We start from the raw sequence: 23,834 nt of genomic DNA, 5'->3' as shown, positions 1-23,834 counted from the left end.
CAGTTTGGGGAGGTGAAATACAATTTTGAAGAGGAGAATTGGTGGAGGAGATGACTATAGAAGGCTGATTTTAGAGGTAGAGATGGAATCCTCTCCATTAGATGAGAGGGGGTTACCTTCAGAACAAGGCATTAATGCCAAAGAAAACAGGTTTTGGAAGGAAGGGGTACAACCTCATCCTCAGGCTAGATTGAGAATATATGATTAAGGTTGTGAGTAGGTCAGAATCAGCAAGTGCAGCAAATTGGTTGCAAATCAGGTGTTTCAGAGAACGCACACAGAGGGCTCACATAAAGGGAATCACAAGGGGTCAGTTAGCTTGCAAGCTACATACAACCTGCATGTTCCAGAACCTGGTGCTAATGCTTTGGCACTGGGTCATGATGACAGACATCAAGCACTGCCACATGGAAAGTAGCAGAAAAGGCAAGGGTGAGGCTGGGATAATCGATTTTGTTTGAGGAGGGTTCTAAGGGTCTTGGGTGAAACGGGCTGGAAGAAGAGGTGGATAACACACTTGAAGCTCTGCTTGTGAGTTGGTTTTCACACTGAAGAGACATAGGAGTCACCAGCTTGAGGTGACAGGTAAAGTTTTGTAGAATTGAGACGGTGAAATGAAGCAATATATTTTTTTAAAGAAGCAAGCAGCTTATTTTGGGAATCCATGGAGGTCTTTTGAAGGAGATACCACTCATATTTTATTAAAGACCTTAGGTTCTGGGACTATCACTGAGTTTTCCTAATCACAGTCCAATTGCTCAGCTTCCTTACACCAATTATAAGAGTCATCTAACCTGTTCCTTTTTAAAGAATGTTAACCATTTTTCACTGGACTCAAGATTCTTATAATATCTATACCATTTTTCTTTCCCAGTTAGTTGTTCTTTCCGTACCCTAGAAATCCTAAACCACAAGCTGATATTCCTTAAATTTCACATTACGTACATGTTCTGTCACTTGCCAAATGTATTTAAAAGAGTTCAATAGTCACAAGGCGCAGTGGCTCATACCTGTAATTCCAGCACTTTGGGAGGCCGAGGTGGACGGATCACAAGGTCAGGAGTTCAAGACCAGCCTGGCCAAAATGGTGAAACTCTGTCTCTACCAAAAATACAAAAATTAGCTGGGCATGGCGGCAGGCACCTGTAATCCCAGCTACTCGGGAAGCTGAGGCAGGAGAAGCGCTTGAACCTGGGAGGTGGAGGTTGCAGTGAGCTGAGATTGCGCCACTGCACTCCAGCCTTGGCAACAGAGCTAGACTCCATCTCAAAAAAAAAAAAAAAAAAAAAAAAAGGAGTTCAGTAGAAATTGCCTTAGAAACCTGTGTTGTAGGGGGCAGGCTTCAGTGAAGGGCTCCTAGATCTTTTGCATTGCTTGCTGGCACAATGTTGGGCCCAAATGGGTAAATAAGTGGCAGTTAGACTTAAGGTCATCTAATCCTTAACTTGATAGATTCTGGGTGTTCTCTACAAATTTGCATAGAAGCTAGCACTTACCTGGGAAATTTCTCTGCCAGCTGTCAAAGATATAGTTCCATATTCAAGGATGCTGTGTGAGGAAAAAATGAAGCCACAGAAATCTTAAATGTGGTTAGGGAAAGGACTGGGGTGATGAAAGATTCTAGCTAACCAGCACACTGCAGCAAAATTAGTTTCTGGAAACACTGCATAACCTGAATACAGAATCAAGAGTAATTTGGTTTTTGGTTAAGATTGGCTTTGGCATGTTTTTTTAAAACCAAGGAATAGTGTATTTGGAAATGTGGGAAAACTACATCAAAAAACTGAACCTTGAGTTGTAGTAAAATCAGGATTTAGTGTTGTTTGATTTCAGTAATGTATGGGCATCTAGGTTACATAAAAAGAAAATGTGAATAAAAGACCAGAATAAAATTTCTCTAGAAACACTGAGCCCTAAGATTAGATAGTTCATCTCAGAATGAACTATATAAAACTGCCAATAGGCAACTGCTTTTGTGCTACAAATACATATTTCAGATCTTTGTCTTTTCCTTGTAATGAAAATGTGAAGTGTTAGTTCACGCTCTACCAGAGTAAAATTTCACTCATGTCTGTATTACGAATGTTAAAATAACCCAAAGAGTGAAAGTAAATTAGAGCTTTGGTACTCAGATAATCCTTTTCATAGTCATATGTTAAAGAACTAATCTTTCCCAGGTATCAAACTCTAAGAAAACTGCCATAATTACCACCTACTAGCAACTTAGTTTCCATGCCCCATGACATTTGTTGGAGAACCTGCCCACTCAGTGACATTTATATTCTTATTCTAAGCTGACCCAATTTTTCATTTATCTAAATGACTATATTCCCTTCTAGAATTCAAGCCAAAAGAGAGAATAATGTTAGTGTTCCTTATTCTATTGATTTATTCTTTTTTTTTTTTTTTTTTGAGACAAAGTCGCCCAGGCTGGAGTGCAAGCATGATCATGGCTCACTGCAACCTCTGCCTCCCAGGCTCAAGCAATTCTCGTGCTTCTGTCTCCCGAGGAGCTAGGACCATAAGCAGTTGCCACCATGCTTGGCTAATTTTTGTATTTTTAGTAGAGAAGGGGTTTTGCCATGTTGGCCAGGCTGGTCTTGAACTGCTGGGTTCAAGTGATCTGCCCACCTCAGCCTCCCAAACTGCTGGGATCACAGGCCTGAGCCACTGCGCGCAACCCTGACTTACTCTTGAAGTCATGAATTTATGTCCAGTGTCCCTCTGCCAAACTGATTTTTAAATCTTTGACCACTTATAGATGTCAGTACTTCTACTTAGTTAATGGCATATTATAAGGTGCAAACCATCTTATAAACAAGGATTCATCATATACTTTTTCTTCTAAGTTTAATACAGATCATTGATTCTAGTTTGCAATTTATCAAGATATGGTGATGAGTTGAAGATTTTACCTTAGGTACTAAATAATTAAAATGAATAAAAATATACCAATATTATCAGGATTTAGTGAGAATCACTGAAGCTGTGTGGCTAGAATTTTAATTCTAAAAAAACCCAAAAAACCAGTCATTTATTTTTAACTAAAATGTAAGCTTGAAAACAGTATGCTAAAGTCAAATTATGTGGTTTAAGTCACCCTCTGCACAGCAACTTTAATTCTACTTTCTGTACTTCCATTTTTTTTTTCTGTGTAACTGAAAACTTCAAACACCCTCATTCTAATTCTACACTATTCCTGGAAATCCTTTCTCTTTGGTGTATTTACCTAATTTCATATTCTAATGTGTTTTTCCTCTCAGACACAATAATCAACTATTCAAAGATGCCATCTAATGCATTATGCCACTACGTATTGTGGCCAAAGTGTTATTTTAAGTGTAATAAATTATCTTAAAATTGAAGGCCGGGCATGGTGGCTCACGCCTGTAATCCTAGAACTTTGGGAGGCCCTGGCGGGTGGACTGCCTGAGGTCACGAGTTTGAGACTAGCCTGGGCAACACAGTGAAACCCGGTCTCTACTAAAACACAAAAAATCAGCCGGGTGTGGCGGCATGCACCTGTAGTCCCAGCCACTCAGGAGGCTGAGGCAGGAGAATTGCTTAAACCCAGCAGGCAGAGGTTGCAGTGAGCCGAGATCATGCCACTGCACTCCAGCCTGGGCAACAGACCTAGGCTCTGTCTCAAAAAAAAAGAAAAAAAAAAAAAAGAGAAAACAAATATTACATCTTCAACTTGTGTATGGTCAAGGCAACTTACAAAAATGCTTTAAGACATATCAAAACTGATTTAAACCATTTAAGTTAGGCAGAGAGAACACTATGTGAATAAAAGTGTTATAAACACACTTGCCACATTTTAATTAAATAGTTTACTAGGTTTTCTTTTAATATAAACATGAGAAATGAAAACCACATCAATTGTAGCATTTATCTTTTGAAAATAAAACTGCAATCAATACTTCAATCTCTAAGGTCTGCATTCCATAAATGATACTTTTTCAGGAGGTGGGGTTCCTAAGGCTTATGGACGTTCTTTTTAAATAGCAGGACATGAAATATGATACCTGCACCCAGGTTAACACGTGGTATAATAAAATGTATTACATCACCTACTGCTGTTAGGGTCCAATTCCTTCTAATTAGTTACATGTGAATTAACACATATCCTCCTCTTTATCATATCTAGGGAAAATAATTTGAGGTTATCAATGTAGATAAAAGCCCTGCAAAGAGCTACTGTACAAGAGAAAAGTAAAACACAAGAATTCCAAAATTCTTAGTGTAATTTTAAGCTTTGATACTTGTAGAAGTAACAATGCTACAAACATTTACAAAACATCATTGAAAAACTTGTATTTCTTTTATGTTTATTTAGTTTTGCCATTTTTAAAAGTGACAGGGTCTCATTATGTTGTCAAGGCTGGAGTGCAATGGCTGCTTACAGGCACAATCACAGCGCACTGCAGCCTCCAAGGCTGAGCCTCAAGTGATTCTCCCATTTAAGACTTGTGAGTAGCTGGGACTACAAGCATGCCTAGCTCCTGAATATTAAGCTTTTGATTTTTCATTTCAGCCCTTCTTGAAGATAGCAGATATTGACTGAAACAAAAAGTTAAAAGCTTAACATTCAAATTCTGCAAAATAAACCTAGAGGCGGTGGTACACACCTATGGTCCCAGCTACTTGGTAGACTGACATGGGAAGATTGCTTGAGGCCAGGGTTTTCAGGCTGTGGTGCGCTATGATTGTGTCTCTGATTGCACTGTAGCTTGGGCAATATAGTGAGACACCATCTATTAAAAATAAAAAGAAGAAATACAATTACACTTCCAAATGATATTTTGTAAAGATTCACAGCATGTACATATATGCTGCAGTCCTCTGGAGGGCCCAGGCACACTATATTAAAGCTAAAAACTGCCCCAAAACTTTCAGGACACCTCATATTTTATTATTTTTACATAACCACTGGATCACCATGTTGCTTGGCACTATGAAATCATCTTTGAATACGTTTACTTGACAATAAGGAAATTTATCAGCAAATGAGAACCATTATAGTTCACAAGAAATACACCACAGACCTTCATAAAAGTAGATAATCAATAACCAATATTTTCTCTTTTTATGACCCCAAACATGCTAAAATGCTAATAAGAAGGGCTTACAAAGGATGTGAATGGCAAATGTTATCTGGCAGCTTTTGCTTGATAATCACCAGTAACTAGTAGTTACTGGTAAAAGTAGGAAGGAAGAGCCCTTCCATACCTGACAATTCTGGGTCTGCTCTTAGTGGCTTTAGGAGTTGTTAGACTCCCATGTTTTAACAGTGATACTGCACTGATTCCAAATGCAGCAATATTGGGGAAAAGAGAAAACATAAACAGAAAAGTTATCTTTAAAATCTAAAAAGTTAAGCTATTGTTTTAAAAGTCTCACATAGATCACAGCTATCAGCCCACATACTAAGCAAATATCTGTGTGTGGGCAGGAGTCTTCACTTTGGAGTGGTTTTTATAACTCCTTTTACATTAAACAGGACAGAATAGTGTAAGAGTATGTTGTTACCCTGACAAGGTCTCATCCTTTACTATGAAGTACAATCTTAGTTGTCCTTGAGTTTACTTGAATTGAGGTGTTTCTTCTTTTGAAAATACCAACTTTTTTAGTTCTTTAGCCAGGAGAAGTGATATTTTCCCATCTTTTGGATGAGGGGTTCAGATGTTACATTACCCCTCATTTCTTCCTTCAGAAGAGGATGGCCTTAGCACGCTGAAGATGAAATAAATCACCAGCACTCAAAGACCCGTTCTTGGCAGCACTATAGAAAACTTTGTATTGTTCCATCCTTGAAAAAGCCTAAGAATGTCAAACAGAAAAGAGGTACAATTTTAAAAAGGGTTCCAACTTTTTAACAGTCACCACTGATGATAAGCCACACATGCAACTTCTTTAAATAGTTCAGTTACAGCTGCTTTTTTTTTTATTTTTTACTATTTATTTATTTATTTGAGAAGGAGTCTTGCTCTGTCACCCAGGCTGGAGTGCAATGGCACAATCTTGGCCCACTGCAACCTCCGCCTCCCAAGTTCAAGCAATTCTCTGCCTCAGTCTCCCGAGTAGCTGGCATTACAGGCACCCGCCACCATGCCAAGCTAATTTTCATATTTTTAGTAGCAACGGGGTTTCACCATCTTGGCCAGGTTGGTCTTGAATTCCTGACCTTGTGATCCACCCACCTTGGCCTCCCAAAGTGATGGAATTAGAGGCATGAGCCACAGCGCCCGGCCCAGTTATAGCTACTTGGCTGATGTTTACACTGCCAAGTTCTGTCAACTCACTACCGTAATCTCCTTTCAGGGCTAGAATTAGATTGCTGGAGCAAAGGGGAACTTGTTTTATTAAGTTACTTAAAAATTGGGCTCCCAAAGACGTCACAGTATTGTGACAGGCTTCTAACAGCAGTATCATCTGTTACCTGTGTACTTGTTCCTTAAACATGATGAATGTACACTTTTGCAAAAAGCTAGTTTATTAATCTATTCAAACTCTACCCAATCTATAGCAGTTATTATATAATTCAAAGCAAATTTTAACGATGCAGGCATGTGCTGGATTGTATTGGAATATCAAAGAAGTCTAATGACTAAAGCATCAAAAGGCACTACTTCACTTGCACATTAATTATGATAGAAAATGTATTATTTTAAAATAATTCCAAGGCACCACAGAATATGCCTATTTTAAATGTTCATCCCTTGTCAGCTGTAACTTTGATGTGTACTTACCAAAAGTCACAAACCACAAATATTACTTTGTCCCATAAATTTTATCATTTCCAGTAAAATCCCATGAACTTTCTGCATCCAGTACTTGAGACACACACACCTTATACAGTCTAAGTGCAGGTCTCTCGGCTTAGGCACTAATGCTTTGTCTAACAAACCCATGGGACTGACTGCACTGTGGTATGTACAGTAGAAAATGACATAAATTTGCAAACTGAATAATAAAAAATAGTCGAGTGGTAAGTGCATTATGTATGTAGACATTGCTCAGAATACAGTAACAAGAAATCATTTATGTATGATTATTTGTAAAGGTAAAGGTTCACAAGGGAAAGATTACACATGAACTAAATTTGATTAAAATATTCTGAATTATGGTCACAAAAGAGAAGATAATATCTATAATTTTCTAATAATGTGGATCCTTGTAAAAACCATAAAAGATACAGGAAATATAATGCCAAAAAGTTAATAAGCTCTTCAGTATGTTAGTTAATTTTGAAGCTTTCCATTTTTCTAATCACTACTTAATATGACCTAGTCACAGATGTTGGCATTGGTGTTTGACTGAAAACCCACTTAGTAACTTCGTAGCCTTACCTCCAGCTTTCATGCTCTTTCTCTGTCAAGAAGATAAACTGGAGAATACAGGCTGTTGTCGTGTGCCAAGGTGCGAATATTGAAGTAGAATCTGCTATAAGACTGCCAGTAATGCTGATATTATAATTAATTAGCTTCAAGAATTGCCTTTCCAACTCATTCCTGGGGAAGGAGAAACACAACAAAACCAACTCAGGACAATGTTAATTCAAAAACATTATTTCATGTTAAGAAATGTGGTAAAATCACCATGTGCTCTAGTTTATTAGAACACATGAAAGAACTCACACTGTACAGAACCCTACTATCTAAGAAATACAAGAAAGCATGCAACTTTCCCAGTTCTCTCTGAAAACTTAGAAAAACAAAAATAACATGAATGTAAAAACTGTGTTAATAAACTTGATTTTCCCATGTGCTTTCAAAGACATATTCGAATTTAATATGGAGAAAAATGACATAATCTTAAGAAACATGGTAAATCCTTCAGCTTTTTCATTTCTTTAAAAACATGAAAGGATTCAATGGAGAAAACCCTTATAAATACAAACATCCATGGTAAGGTCTTCAATTGTCCCAGTTCCACATGAAGATAAGAACTCATTTTTGAAATAAAACCTATGAATGTGGCCGGGCGCGGTGGCTCAAGCCTGTAATCCCAGCACTTTGGGAGGCCGAGATGGGCGGATCACGAGGTCAGGAGATCGAGACCATGCTGGCTAACACGGTGAAATGCCGTCTCTAATACAAAATACAAAAAATTAGCCGGGCAAGGTGGCGGGCGCCTGTGGTCCCAGCTACTCGGGAGGCTGAGGCGGGAGAATGGCGTGAACCCAGGAGGCGGAGCTTGCAGTGAGCTGAGATCCGGCCACTGCACTCCAGCCTGGGCGACAGAGCGAGACTCCGTCTCAACAAACAAACAAACAAACAAAACCCTATGAATGTAAAGAATGTGGAAATGCCTTCATTTACATGATACTTGCTCCAAGACCCATGATAACACATACTGGAGATAGACCTTAGAAATATAAGACAGCACACTGGATTGGCACCCCAGTAGATTATCAAATACGGAAAAGTTTTCAGTTTTAACAATTTCTTCAACATTTATGTGAAAACTTCCCCTACAGGGAAATCCTCTCAGTGTTCCTAAATTGGAGAGCCTGATGCAAATTGATTATGATATAATCTTTAAAACTGTGCATAAGTAAATGTTATACTACTTATAAATATTTTGTTTCTCAGTGATTCTTCATTTGAAAGGGTCTCTGTCCTTACTTCCACTTGTTTTGCAAGACAACACTGAGGTCAGAATTTTGTAGATACTCCTTAAACAATATTAAATGAATTGAATAGGCAGTTTTTTTTTGTTAAGTCAGTTAATAAAATTTTTCTCCGTTTATTTAAAAATATCAGACCTGATGCAAATTGACTATGGTATAACCTTAAAAAATGTGCATAAGTAGATGTTATACTGCTTATAAATATTTTGTTTCTTAGTGATTCTTCATTTGAAAGGGTCTCTGTCCTTACTTTCACTTCTTTTGCAAGAAAACACTTGAGCTCAGGATTTTGTAGATACTCCTTAAGCAATATTAAATGAATTTAATAGGCAGTATTTTTTGGTTAAGTCAGTTAATAAAATTTTTCTCTGTTTATTTAAAAATATCACACTGAGCTACTAGAATAGCTCCAAATTCTTTTTTGAAACAAATACAGGCTATGCAGGTGGATTCCTACACTAATGTCCAAACAGGGCACAGCTGCTTGCAGTCCATTCTGCATCCAGCACCCCAAGTTTGGGATGAGGAGAAAGGCGACAGGCTTCTCTGCACTTGTGCAGCTGACTTAGGGCCCATTTTTGAGGGTTCCATTGCACAACTCAAACTCCATGCTCACTCCCAAGGCGCCGCAATAGTGATCAGATGACAGAAATGATGGATGCCATTTATTAGCTGTCACTATTATGGGGCAGGAATACTCTTTACACTTCAGATGGTAGAAAGATCAAAGAGAAACACCTTGGCTAGACTAAACCCATTTTATGACATACCTTTTTGTAGGATGCTGGCCTTACACAGTGTTTCCTCTAAGTTGGAAATGAAACCCCAATGTGCTCCGCATCTGTCACCCCTGGCCAGAACAGAATGTGGGGATGAGTTGAATGCAGTGAGGGGAACAGGCTGGGAGCAGCCCTCTGCCACATGATTATTCAGCTGTCCTGGCCAAAGATCTTTGTTTATTTGTTTGTTTTGAGACAGGGTCTTGCTCTGTCACTCAGGCTAAAGTGCAGTGGCATGATCCTAGCCTTTCAAGTAGCTGGGACTACATGTCCATGCCACTTTTTAAAAATTCTTTTTGTAGAGTCAGGGTCTCACTTGTTGCCCAGGCTGGTGTTAAACTCCTGTGATTAAGTGATACTCCCACCTTGGCCTCCCAAAGTGCTGGTATTACAGACATGAGCCACTGTATGCAGCACTTTGTCAAATGTTTAAATAAATATAAAACTAGAGTAATCTTACCACTTTCATAGTAATCCTTGTGAAGACTTAATTGTATAAAAACAATTAATACCTCAACAACATATTAGGTTTCTTGGTTTTAAAGTTTTAATGTTTTATCCATTGGATAAGTCAACAAATGCTTGATGTTCTCTGGTATGGAAAGCAGTTAGGATATAAGCAGATATGTGGTTTTCTCATTTGTTTAACTGAAAACCCCACTGAAACTACTTCTAACATTAATTTTCTATTCATACAACCATAAGACTGTGGGAATGTAAATCAGATAATGCTTTAATAATCAGCTAATCAGGACTTAATTTACTATAGGAATATATGCACTTCATAATCTCTTATGTTTTTCCACAAACGTATTTTAAATGTATAAAATACAATATTTTATATAACATGTTTATTAATAGAGGCTTAGTTACTGAAGAAACCCATTATGTCTACAGGATATGTATCTTCTTAGTTTCTTGTTGTTTTTTAAATGGCTGAATAGCATACCCTTTACAGGCACAGCAAATTTTCTCAGGTTAACTTATATGTATGTGTGTATGTATGTGTATGTGTGTGTGTGTGTATGTGTATAAATACATATAAAATCCTCATAGCTTAGCTCCCACCTATAAGTGAGAACATATGATATTTGGTTTTCCATTCCTGGGTTACTTCACTTAGAATAATGGCATCCAGCTCCATCCAAATTGCTGCAAAGGCCATTATTTCATTCTGTTTTATGGCTCAGCAGTATTCCATGGTGTATATATTCCAAGCTTTCTTTATCTACGCATTCACTGATGGGCAGTCCATATTTTTGCAGTTGCAAATTGTGCTGCTATCAAAATGCATGGGCATGTGTCTTTTTCTTTTTATTTATTTATTTATTTATTTTTTATTATTATACTTTAAGTTCTAGGGTACATGTGCATAACGTGCAGGTTTGTTACATATGTATACTTGTGCCATGTTGCTGTGCTGCACCCATCAACTCGTCAGCACCCATCAACTCGTCATTTACATCAGGTATAACTCCCAATGCAATCCCTCCCCCTCCCCCATCCCCATGATAGGCCCCGGTGTGTGATGTTCCCCTTCCCAAGTCCAAGTGATCTCATTGTTCAGTTCCCACCTATGAGTGAGAACATGCGGTGTTTGGTTTTCTGTTCTTGTGATAGTTTGCTAAGAATGATGGTTTCCAGCTGCATCCATGTCCCTACAAAGGACATAAACTCATCCTTTTTTATGGCTGCATAGTATTCCATGGTGTATATGTGCCACATTTTCTTAATCCAGTCTGTCACTGATGGACATTTGGGTTGATTCCAAGTCTTTGCTATTGTGAATAGTGCTGCAATAAACATACGTGTGCATGTGTCTTTATAGCAGCATGATTTATAATCCTTTGGGTATATACCCAGTAATGGGATGGCTGGGTCATATGGTACATCTAGTTCTAGATCCTTGAGGAATCGCCATACTGTTTTCCATAATGGTTGAACTAGTTTACAATTCCACCAACAGTGTAAAAGTGTTCCTATTTCTCCACATCCTCTCCAGCACCTGTTGTTTCCTGACTTTTTAATGATTGCCATTCTAACTGGTGTGAGATGGTATCTCATTGTGGTTTTGATTTGCATTTCTCTGATGGCCAGTGATGATGAGCATTTTTTCATGTGTCTGTTGGCTGTATGCATGTCTTCTTTTGAGAAATGTCTGTTCATATCCTTTGCCCACTTTTTGATGGGGTTGTTTGTTTTTTTCTTGTAAATTTGTTTGAGTTCTTTGTAGGTTCTGGATATTAGCCATTTGTCAGATGAGTAGATTGCAAAAATGTTCTCCCATTCTGTAGGTTGTCTGTTCACTCTGATGGTAGTTTCTTTTGCTGTGCAGAAGCTCTTCAGTTTAATTAGATCCCATTTGTCAATTTTGGCTTTTGCTGCCGTTGCTTTTGGTGTTTTAGACATGACAAGAAACGGGGAAAGGATTCCCTATTTAATAAATGGTGTTGGGAAAATTGGCTAGCCATAAGTAGAAAGCTCAAACTGGATCCTTTCCTTACTCCTTATACAAAAATTAATTCAAGATGGATTAGAGACTTAAATGTTAGACCTAATACCATAAAAACCCTAGAGGAAAACCTAGGTAGTACCATTCAGGACATAGGCATGGGCAAAGACTTCATGTCTAAAACGCATGTGTCTTTTTCATATGACTTCTTTTGTTTTGGGTAGATACCCAGTGTGAGATTGCTGGATTGAATGGCAGTACTGTTTTCCACAGTGGTTTTACTAGTTTACATTCCTATCAGCAGTGTAAGCGTTCCCTTCTCACCAAATCCATACCAACATGTACGATTTTTCAATATTTAAATTATGGCCATTCTTGCAGGAGTAAGGTGGTATCACACTGTGGTTTTCATTTGCATTTCCCTGATAATTAGTGATGTTTCTGAAGGAAAATATATTCTAACAAGACAAACAGATGTTGAAAAGTTTTAAGAAAAATCTGATAAACACTAATTTTTCAATGGTTCAATTTACAGTCCAAAAGAGATCATTACAATCAACAGCAGAGGGACAAGATAAGTGTACATTACACACTTTGTTGCAATGTTTTACATTTTCTAAAAATCGTGAACATAGCTCCTGTTCAGAGCATAGATCTGAGTGCTTCTGGGCTCACAAACAGCATTGTGTAGAACTGGAGCTGGCTTCTGCCACCACTGCTTCTGGAGCTCACATCTGTGGAAACCCGCACATTTCTCTGCATATTCTCTGACCTTGTAACTAGAACTAGAGCCCTACTGGATTCACTGCAGGTTTTGAGAACAATTTAGCTGCCATTATAGCAGAGCTAAGTGTTCATAATTACAAATTTTGCTCCCTTCAAGAAACCAATTTACAGACTGATGACAGTAGTGATTAAGAGCATTTTACCTTCTGCAACTTTCAAAGTACTTCTATTTGTTTCAAATTCATTTTGTTACATCCTTTGCTAAAATGGTTACTAGCAATATCACCATGACAACTCAGTTTCTACAATTAGCAAAGCAGTAATTTAGCAGCCATTTCAAAACCAACTGACCATCACTAGTGAGTCTCTTCTTAGTCACAAGAATCCTCAATTCGCTTGTAAATATACAGTGTAGTAATTCTGAATGAAAGTCTTTAAAAATGTTTTTGGGGTATATTATAGCTGTATATATTTGTGTGGTATATAAAATATTTTGATGACTACAATGTGTAATAATCACATCGGGGTAAATGAAGTATCCATCATGCTTCAAGCATACCTTTGTTTTACAAATAATTCAATTGCACCCTTTTAGTTACTGTAAAATGTACAATTAAATAATTATTGACTGTTGTCACCCTGTTGTGCTATCAAATATTGATCTTATTTATTTTTTCTAACTATATGTGTGTATCTATTAACCATTACCCCTTACTCCTCATCCCCCATACTACTTTTACCAGCCTCTGCTAACGATTCTCCTACTCTACGTCTTCATGAGTTAAATTGTTTGAGGCCAGGCGCACTGGCTCATGCCTATAATCCCAGCACTTTGGGAGGCCAAGGCGGGTAGATCACGAGGTCAGGAGTTCGAGATCAGCCTGGCCAGCATGGCGAAACCTCATCACTACTAAAAATACAAAAATTAGCCAGGCATGGTGGCACACGCCTGTAATCTCAGCTACTTGTGAGGTGAAGGTAGGAGAATCACTTGACCCCAGGAGGCGGAGGTTGCAGTGAGCCGACAGCACCACTGCACTCCAGCCTGGGTGACAGAGCAAGACTACATCTCAAAAAACAAACAAACAAAAAAATGAATTAATTTTTAGCTCCCACAAATAAGTAAGAACATGTGAAGTTTGTTTTTCCGTGCCTGGCTTATTTCACTGAACATTTCCGTCCATGTTCTTGCAAATAACAGGATCTCATTCTCTTTCGTGGTTGAATAGTACTCCATTGTGTATATGTACCACATTTTCTTTAGCCACTTATCTGTTGATGGAAACTTGGAATGCTTCCAAATCTTGGGTGTTGTGAATAGTGCTGCAATATACATGAGAGTGCAGGTATCTCTGATATTCTGACTTCCTTTCTTTTGCATATATACCCAGCAGTAGGATTGCTGGATCATATGGTAGCTCTATTTTTAGTTTTCAGAAACTCCAAACGTTTCTCCATAGTGGTTGTACTTAAATGACATTCCCACTAACAGTGTATGAGGGTCACATTTTCTCTGTATCCTCATCAGCATTTGTTATTGGCTATCTTTAGAATAAAAGCCATTTTAAGTGGGGTGAGATGATCTCTCATTGTAATTTTGATTTGCAGTTCTCTGAAGATCAATGATATTGATGTTGAGTATCTTTTCATATACCTACCTGCTATTTGTATGCCTTTCTTAGTTTTGAAACAGGGTCTCACTTTGTCACTCAGGTTGGAGTGCAGTGGCACAATCAAAGCTCACTGCAGCCTCAACCTCTCAGGCTCAGGTAATAATAAGCCTCCCAAAGAGCTGAAACCACAGGCACGTGTCATCATGCTGGCTAATGTATCCTCTTTTGAGAAATGCCTATTCAGATATTTTGCACATTTTAAAAATAAGATTATTAGATTTTTTTTTCTATGGACTTATTTGAGCTTCTAAAATATTTTGGTAATTAATCCCTTGTCAGATAGTTTTCAAATATCTTACCCCATTCTGTGGGTTGTATCTTCACTTAGTTGATTGTTTCCTTTTCTGTGAAGAAGCTTTTTAACTTGATGTGACCTAATTTGCCCATTTTTGCTTTGGCTGCCTGTGCTTATGAAATATTCAAGAAATATTTGCTGAGTCCAGTATCCCAGAGAGTTTTCCCAATGTTTTATTGTTTCATATTTCAGGTCTTAGGTTTAATTTTTTTATTATACTTTAAGTTCTAGGGTACATGTGCATAACATGCAGGTTTGTTACATATGTATACTTGTGCCATGTTGCTGTGCTGCACCCATCAATTCGTCAGCACCCATCAACTCGTCATTTACATCAGGTATAACTCTCAGTGCAATCCCTCCCCCTTCCTCCTCCCCATGAAAGGCCCCGGTGTGTGATGTTCCCCTTCCCCAGTCCAAGTGATCTCATTGTTCAGTTCCCACCTATGAGTGAGAACATGTGGTGTTTGGTTTTCTGTTCTTGCGATAGTTTGCTGAGAATGATGGTTTCCAGCTGCATCCATGTCCCTACAAAGGACACAAACTCATCCCTTTTTATGGCTGCATAGTATTCCATGGTGTATATGTGCCACATTTTCTTAATCCAGTCTGTCACTGATGGACATTTGGGTTGATTCCAAGTCTTTGCTATTGTGAATAGTGCCGCAATAAACATACGTGTGCATGTGTCTTTATAGCAGCATGATTTATAATCCTTTGGGTATATACCTAGTAATGGGATGGCTGGGTCATATGGTACTTCTAGTTCTAGATCCTTGAGGAATCGCCATACTGTTTTCCATAATGGTTGAACTAGTTTACAATTCCACCAACAGTGTAAAAGTGTTCCTATTGCTCCACATCCTCTCCAGCACCTGTTGTTTCCTGACTTTTTAATGATTGCCATTCTAACCGGTGTGAGATGGTATCTCATTGTGGTTTTGATTTGCATTTCTCTGATGGCCAGTGATGATGAGCATTTTTTCATGTGTCTGTTGGCTGTATGCATGTCTTCTTTTGAGAAATGTCTGTTCATATCCTTTGCCTACTTTTTGATGGGGTTGTTTTTTTTCTTGTAAATTTGTTTGAGTTCTTTGTAGGTTCTGGATATTAGTCCTTTGTCAGATGAGTAGATTGCAAAAATTTTCTCCCATTCTGTAGGTTGCCTATTCACTCTGATGGTAGTTTCTTTTGCTGTGCAGAAGCTCTTCAGTTTAATTAGATCCCATTTGTCAATTTTGGCTTTTGTTGCCATTGCTTTTGTTGTTTTAGACATGAATTCTTTGCCCATGCCTATGTCCTGAATGGTATTACCTGGGTTTTCTTCTAGGGTTTTTATGGTATTAGGTCTAACATTTAAGTCTCTAATCCATCTTGAATTAATTTTCGTATAAGGAGTAAGGAAAGGATCCAGTTTCAGCTTTCTACTTATGGCTATCCAATTTTCCCAGCACCATTTATTAAATAGGGAATCCTTTCCCCATTTCTTGTTTTTGTCAGGTTTGTCAAATATCAGATGGCTGTAGATGTGTGGTATTATTTCTGAGGGCTCTGTTCTGTTCCATTGGTCTATATCTCTGTTTTGGTACCAGTACCATCCTGCTTTGGTTACTGTAGCCTTGTGGTATAGTTTGAAGTCAGGTAGCATGATGCCTCCAGCTTTGTTCTTTTGGCTTAGGATTGTCTTGGCAATGCAGGCCCTTTTTTGGTTCCATATGAACTTTAAAGCAGTTTTTTCCAAATATGTGAAGAAAGTCATTGGTAGCTTAATGGGGATGGCATTGAATCTATAAATTACCTTGGGCAGTATGGCCATTTTCAAAATGTTTATTCTGCCTATCCATGAGCATGGTATGTTCTTCCATTTGTTTGTGTCCTCTTTTATTTCACTGAGCAGCGGTTTTAGTTCTCCTTGAAGACGTCCTTTACATCCCTTGTAAGTTGGATTCCTAGGTGTTTTATTCTCTTTGAAGCTATTGTGAATTGGAGTTCATTCATGATTTGGCTCTCTGTTTGTGTGTTACTGGTGTATGAGAATGCTTGTGATTTTTGCACATTGATTTTGCATCCTGAGACTTTGCTGAAGTTGCTTATCAGCTTAAGGAGATTTTGCGCTGAGACAATGGGGTTTTCAAAATATACAATCATGTCATCTGCAAACAGAGACAATTTGACTTCTTCTTTTCCTAACTGAATGCCATTTATTTATTTCTCTTGCCTGATTGCCCTAACCAGAAATTCCCACACTATGTTGAATAGGAGTGGTGAGAGAGGGCATCCCTCTCTTGTGCCAGTTTTCAAAGGGAATGCCTCCAGTTTTTGCCCATTCAGTATGATATTGACTGTGGGTTTGTCATAAATAGCTGTTATTATTTTGAGATACGTTCCATCAATACCGAATTTATTGAGAGTTTTTAGCATGAAGGGCTGATGAATTTTGTCAAAGGCCTTTTCTGCATCTATTGAGATAGTCATGTTGTTTTTGTCTTTGGTTCTGTTTATATGCTGGATTACATTTATTGATTTGCGTATATTGAACCAGCCTTGCATCCCAGGAATGAAGCCCACTTGATCATGGTGGATAAGCTTTTTGATGTGCTGCTGGATTTGGTTTGCAGTATTTTATTGAGGATTTTTGCATCAATGTTCATCAGGGATATTGGTCTAAAATTCTCTTTTTTTGTTGTGTTTCTGCCAGGCTTTGGTATCAGGATGATGTTGGCCTCATAAAATGAGTTAGGGAGGATTCTCTCTTTTTTTATTGATTGGAATAGTTTCAGAAGGAATGGTACCAGCTCTTCCTTGTACCTTTGGTATCATTCAGCTGTGAATCTGTCTGGTCCTAGACTTTTTTTGGTTGGTAGGTTATTAATGATTGCCTCAATTTCAGAGCCTGCTATTGGTCTATTCAGGGATTCAATTTCTTCCTTGTTTAGTCTTGGGAGAGTGTAAGTGTCCAGGAAATTATCCATTTCTTCTAGGTTTTCTAGTTTATTTGCGTAGACGTGTTTATAGTATTCTCTGATGGTAGTTTGTATTTCTGTGGGGTTGGTGATGATATCCCCTTTATCATTTTTTATTGCATCTATTTGATTCTTCTCTCTTTTCTTCTCTATTAGTCTTGCTAGCCGTCTATCAATTTTGTTGATCTTTTCAAAAAACCAGCTCCTGGATTCATTGATTTTTTGGAGGTTTTTATGTGTCTCTATCTCCTTCAGTTCTGCTTGGATCTTAGTTATTTCTTGCCTTCTGCTAGCTTTTGAATGTGTTTGCTCTTGCTTCTCTAGTTCATTTAATTGTGATGTTAGGGTGTCAATTTTCAATCTTTCCTGCTTTCTCTTGTGGGCATTTAGTGCTATAAATTTCCCTCTACACACTGCTTTAAATGTGTCCCAGAGATTCTGGTATGTTGTATCTGTGTTCTCATTGGTTTCAAAGAACATTTTCATTTCTGCCTTCATTTTGTTATGTACTCAGTATTCATTCAGGAGCAGGTTGTTCAGTTTCCATGTAGTTGAGCAGTTTTGATTGATTTTCTTAGTCGTGAGTCCTACTTTGATTGCACTGTGGTCTGAGAGACAGTTTGTTATAATTTCTGTTCTTTTGCATTGCTGAGGAGTGCTTTACTTCCAACTATGTGGTCAGTTTTGGAATAAGTGTGATGTGGTGCTGAGAAAAATGTATATTCTATTGATTTGGGGTGGAGAGTTCTGTAGATGCCTATTAGGTCTGTTTGGTACAGAGTTGAGTTCAATTCCTGATATCCTTGTTAACATTGTGTCTCGTTGATCAGTCTAATGTTGACAGTGAGGTGTTAAAGTCTCCCATTATTATTGTATGAGAGTCTAAGTCTCTTTGTAAATCTGTAAGGACATGCTTTATGAATCTGGGGGCTCCTGTATTGGGTGCATATATATTTAGGATAGTTAGTTCTTCCTGTTGAATTGATCCCTTTACCATTACATAATGACCTTCTTTGTCTCTTTTGATATTTGATGGTTTAAAGTCTGTTTTATCAGAGACTAGTATTGCAACCCCTGCTTTTTTTTGTTCTCCATTTGCTTGGTAGATCTTCCTCCATCCCTTTATTTTGAGCCTATGTGTGTCTCTGCATGTTAGATGGGTCTCTGGAATACAGCAAACTGATGGGTCTCTTTATCCAATTTGCCAGTCTGTGTCTTTTAATTGGGCCATTTAGTGCATTTACATTTAAGGTTAATATTGTTATGTGTGAACTTGATCCTGTCAATGTGATATTAACTGGATATTTTGCTCGTTAGCTAATGCAGTTTCTTCTTAGCATCAACGCACTTTACATTTTGGCATGTTTTTGCAATGGCTTGTACCTGTTGTTCCTTTCCATGTTTAGTGCTTCCTTCAGGATCTCTCATAGGGCAGGTCTAGTGGTGACAAAATCTCTAAGCATTTGCTTGTCTGTAAAGGATTTTTTCTTTCTTTTTTTTTTTTTTTGTCTGTAAAGTATTTTATTTCTCCTTCACTTATGAAACTTAGTTTGGCTGGATATGAAATTCTGGGTTGAAAATTCTTTTCTTTAAGAATGTTGAATATTAGCCCCCACTCTCTTCTAGCTTGTAGTGTTTCTGCCGAGAGGTCTGCTGTTAGTCTGATGGGCTTCCCTTTGTTTGTAACCTGACCTTTCTCTCTCGCTGCCCTTAACATTTTTTCCTTCATTTCATCTTTCATGAATCTGACAATTATGTGTCTTGGAGTTGCTCTTCTTGAGGAGAATCTTTGTGGCGTTCTCTGTATTTCCTGAATTTGAATGTTTGCCTGCTTTACTAGGTTGGGGAAGTTCTCCTGGATGATAACCTGAAGAGTGTTTTCCAACTTGGTTCCATTTTCCCCCTCACTGTCAGGCACCCCAATCAGATGTAGATTTTGTCTTTTCACATAATCCCATATTTCTTGGAGACTTTGTTCATTTCTTTTTCTTCTTTTTTCTCTAGACTTCTCTTCTCGCTTCATTTCATTCATTTGATCTTCAATCATTGATACTCTTTCTTCCAGTTGATCGAGTTGGTTACTGCAACTTGTGCTTTTGTCATTTAGTTCCCGTGTTATGGTTTTCATCTCTATCAGTTCTTTCAAGGCCTTCTCTACATTGGTTATTCTAATTAGTCACTCGTCAAATCTTTTTTCAAGGTTTTTAGTTTCTTTGCAATGGTAACATAGTTCCTCCTTTAGCTCTGAGAAGTTTGATCAGCTGAAGCCTTCTTCTCTGGACTCATCAAAGTCATTCTTCATCCAGCTTTGTTCTGTTGCTGGCGATGAGCTGCGTTCCTTTGGAGGGGTAGATGCGCTCTTATTTTTTGAATTTCCAGCTTTTCTTCCCTGCTTTTTCCCCATCTTTGTGGTTTTATCTGCCTTTGGTCTTTGATGCTGGTGATGTACTGATGGGGTTTTGGTGTGGGTGTCCTTTCTGTTTGTTAGTTTTCCTTCTAACATTCAAGACCCTCAGCTGCAGGTCTGTTGGAGTTTCCTTGAGGTCCACTCCAGACCCTGTTTGCCTGGGTATCAGCAGCAAAGCCTGCAGAAGATAGAATATTGCTGAACAGTGAGTGTTGCTGTCTGATTCTCACTCCGGAAGCTTCGTCTCAGGGGTGTACCCCGCCATGTGAGGTGTGAGTTGTCAGTCTGCACCTAGTGGGGGATGTCTCCCAGTTAGGCTACTCAGGGGTCAGGGACCCACTTGAGCAGGCAGTCTGTCCATTCTCAGATCTCAACCTCCGTGCTGGGAGATCCACTGCTCTTTTCAAAGCTGTCAGACAGGGACATTTACCTCTGCCGAGGTTTCTGCTGCTTTTTGTTTAGCTATGCCCTGTCCCCAGAGGTGCAGTTTACAGAGGGAGGTAGGCATCCTTGAGCTGTGGTGGGCTCCACCCAATTTGAGCTTCCCAGTGGCTTTGTTTACCTACTTAAGCCTCAGCAATGGCAGGCGCCCCTCCCCCATTCTTGCTGCCGCCTTGCAGTTAGATCTCAGACTGCTATTCTAGCAATGAGGGAGGCTCTGTTGGCGTGGGACCCTCCAGGCCAGGTGTGGGATATAATCTCCTGGTGTGCCTTTTGCTAAGTCCCTTGGTAAAGCGCAGTATTAGGGTGGGAGTGACCCAATTTTCCAGGTGTTGTGTGTCTCAATTTCCTTTGGCTAGGAAAAGGAATTCCCTTCCCCTTTGTACTTTCCAGGCGAGGCAATGCCTGGCCCTGCTTCAGCTCTCGCTGGTCGGGCTGCACCCACAGACCAGTACCAACTGTCTGACACACCCCATTGAGATGAACCCGGTACCTCAGTTGACAATGCAGAAATCACCTTTCTTCTGTGTTGCTCACACTGGGAGCTGAAGGCTGGAGCTGTTGCTGTTTGGCTTTCTTGGGTGCACCCTCCACCTCATTTCACCTTGAGTTTATATCTTGTCTGAAGGGTATCAGATTGCAGAACACTGCCAGACCTGACACTGATCTGAACACTGCTGAACTCAAATATGTTTTCAAAAACAAATGGCTATTGAACATATTTTACAGATTCTGCTCCCTTTCTCCCAAACTCTGCACTCTCAAGTATTTCAAGAATGAACCTCCCTGCCAGGGTTCAACTGTGTAGGAATCAGAGACCTCTGAAACAACATGGAAAACCCTCTACTTCCTGTCCCCTTTCCTGCTAAGCTGCTGACCTGTTGACACTCATCCATGTCACATGCCCTTCTGGGTGAGTTTGAGAATTCTTTATTCCCACTGATGCCAACTCTTCCCTCAGTGCAGTTGATCTCATCTCACTTTTGCAGCACACTGTTCCCACAATCACCTCTTTCTGAAGATTTTCTTTCTCTCTACCAGAGATTTCCTCCAAATTGTGTTTCCTCTGTCCCCATCCCACTCCCCACTCCTCTCCAACTGTGTCCTCTCACTGGTGCTCACAGCACCATCCCCTCATGCCAGCACCTCGTCTTCCATCTCTCCTTCATCTACACTGCCTGCCCCTGCTGATATGGCTCTCCCAAGGCTCCTCTTGCCAACAGGCTTTTGTCTCTTGTGCCTTCATGCTGACAAACTAAAGCTCTGCATACATTGCATTTGCCTAGGTGTTGGGGCCAAATACCTGCATTTCGGTTCCCCTACTCCAATCTGTGTGCAATGCTTCTTATGTCTACCTTCATTGGTAGTCTGCATGGTTTGATGGTGACCCACAGTCTGTCACTGCTCACCTTTATTACCCTAGTTGCTTCTTAACCCTCTCCGCTGCTTCCACTCTGCCTCCCAGTGTGACTTACAGTCACCATCCTGCTTCCCTGTAGCGCGTGCTAACTATAACTTACAGTCCCCAAAGCAGCCAGTGTAACCTCTTCATTTAGAGCATGGCACTCCTCTGTTCAAGATCTACCACGAGCTTCCCATCAAACTGGAGTAAAACATTAACTTCTTCCCATGGCCTACAAGCCAAAGGCCCTGTGAGCTATGGTACTGCCTGTGGGGCCTCATATCCACTATTTCCCTCATTCTTCACTCTGACTGTGCTGGTCACCTTGCCGTTTGTTCCTCAAACACATAAGAAACACACTTCTGTCTGTCTTGGCAGTCATCCTGCTGCCTGCAATGTCAGCACTCTTGCCCGTCATCCCTTCAGTCAGGTCACTCTTCAAATGTCAGGCTCTTCCTTATCACTCTATCTAAAATAGCCCCCAATCACTCTGTAACCCTTTATCCTGCTTCCTCTTCCTGCTGTTTCATACTACCTGAGAAAATACTTAAGTTCAATCTTCCTAGAACATAAGCTTATAAAAGCAAGAACTGTGTTCCACCTGTCCTTTCCTCTACCCCAGCACTAAGAAGAGTGGCACAGAGTCAGCTTCCAATGAGAGTTCACGAATCAAGTCACTGCTTGGCAGCATTCAGCACTGTGACCACAGCTTCTCCTATCTTGAACTCTTTCTCCTTGTATTATCCTCTTCTGCTTTTCCTCTTCCCACTCTAGTGGCTACTCCACTGGGGGCTTGTCCCTCAAATGATAATAGTCCTTACAGACATATTTTCTGTTCACTTTATCTATTTTGACACAGGGTCTCACTCACTTGCCCAGGCTGGAGTGCAGCCTCCACCTCCTGGGCTCAAGTGATATTCCTGCTTCAGCCTACCATGTTCCTGGTGCCACAGGCATGTGCCATCATATCTAGCTAATTTCTTAAATTTTTTTTTTATAGAAATGAGTCTCACTTTATTGCCCAGTCTGCTCATGAATTCCTACACTTGAGCAATCCTCTCAACTTGGCCTCCCAAAATACTGGCATTACAGGCATGAGATATTGTACCAGGCCTTACTTTTTGTTTTCTTAAGATACAGGGTCTTGGCCAGGTGTGGTGGCTCACACCTGTAGTCTCAGCAATTTGGGAGGCTGAGGCAGGCAGATCACGAGGTTAGGAGACTGAGACCATCCTGGCTAACATGGTGAAACCCCATCTCTACTAAAAATATAAGAAAATTAGCCAGGTGTTGTGGTGGGTGCCTGTAGTCCCAGCTACTCAGGAGGCAGAAGCAGAAGTATGCCATGAACCTGTGAGGCGGAGCTTGCAGTGAGCCAAGATCAAGCCACTGCACTCCAGTCTGGGCGACAGAGCAAGACTCCACCTCAAATTAATTAATTAATTAATTAATTTAAAAAAAGATACAGGGTCTCCTCATCTGGCCCAGGCTGGACTTAAACTGCTGGTCTCAAGTAATTCCCCCACCTCAGTCTCCCAAGTAGCTAGGACTAAGGCATGAAACCACAATGCCTGGCTTGTCCCATTTCATTCTACACACTTCCTTGGTATTTAAACAGCCGCTGTTGCTCTTCATTCTGTAGCTCCACATCAGATACATGCTCTAGTCCTGTATATCCAAATGATGACTAGACTTTGCTACTCCGCTCTCTCAAAGACACATCAAGCTTAGCCCATGTACAAAACTCTCCCTTTTCCAATCCAGCTTTCCCTCCTGCATCATCTATCTCTCTACATCTGGAAGCACCATCCTGCTTCCCTCTAGCACGTGCTAAGGGTTCCAAATGACCTGCAGCTCCTTGAGAAGGCCTGTATCTGGTCCCATGCCCTTTCAGGGCTTTGATTCAAGTGCACAGCAGGAGCCTTCTCTGTTAGAGTCTAACTGGTTGCTAAAGAAGTATTGACATAAGTATTTTTTCATTCCTGGCCATGCAGTTGACTTTCCTATATGGGTTTGTTGTGGGGAGGAGTAAGACTATTTTTAACAACTTGAACAGAATAT

The 23,834-nt window shown here is 39.7% G+C and overlaps 1 pseudogene; it reads right to left on the bottom strand.

Moving 5' to 3' along the window:
• The window catches only part of LOC144331430 (cyclin-Y-like protein 2), a 77,303-nt pseudogene that overhangs the window by 15,378 nt on the left and 38,091 nt on the right, over positions 1–23,834 (bottom strand).

The sequence above is a fragment of the Macaca mulatta genome, chromosome 9, assembly GCF_049350105.2.
Source record: "Macaca mulatta isolate MMU2019108-1 chromosome 9, T2T-MMU8v2.0, whole genome shotgun sequence".
NCBI classification, from domain to species: Eukaryota; Metazoa; Chordata; class Mammalia; order Primates; family Cercopithecidae; genus Macaca; species Macaca mulatta.
This window is presented reverse-complemented; position numbering and strand designations above follow the sequence as displayed.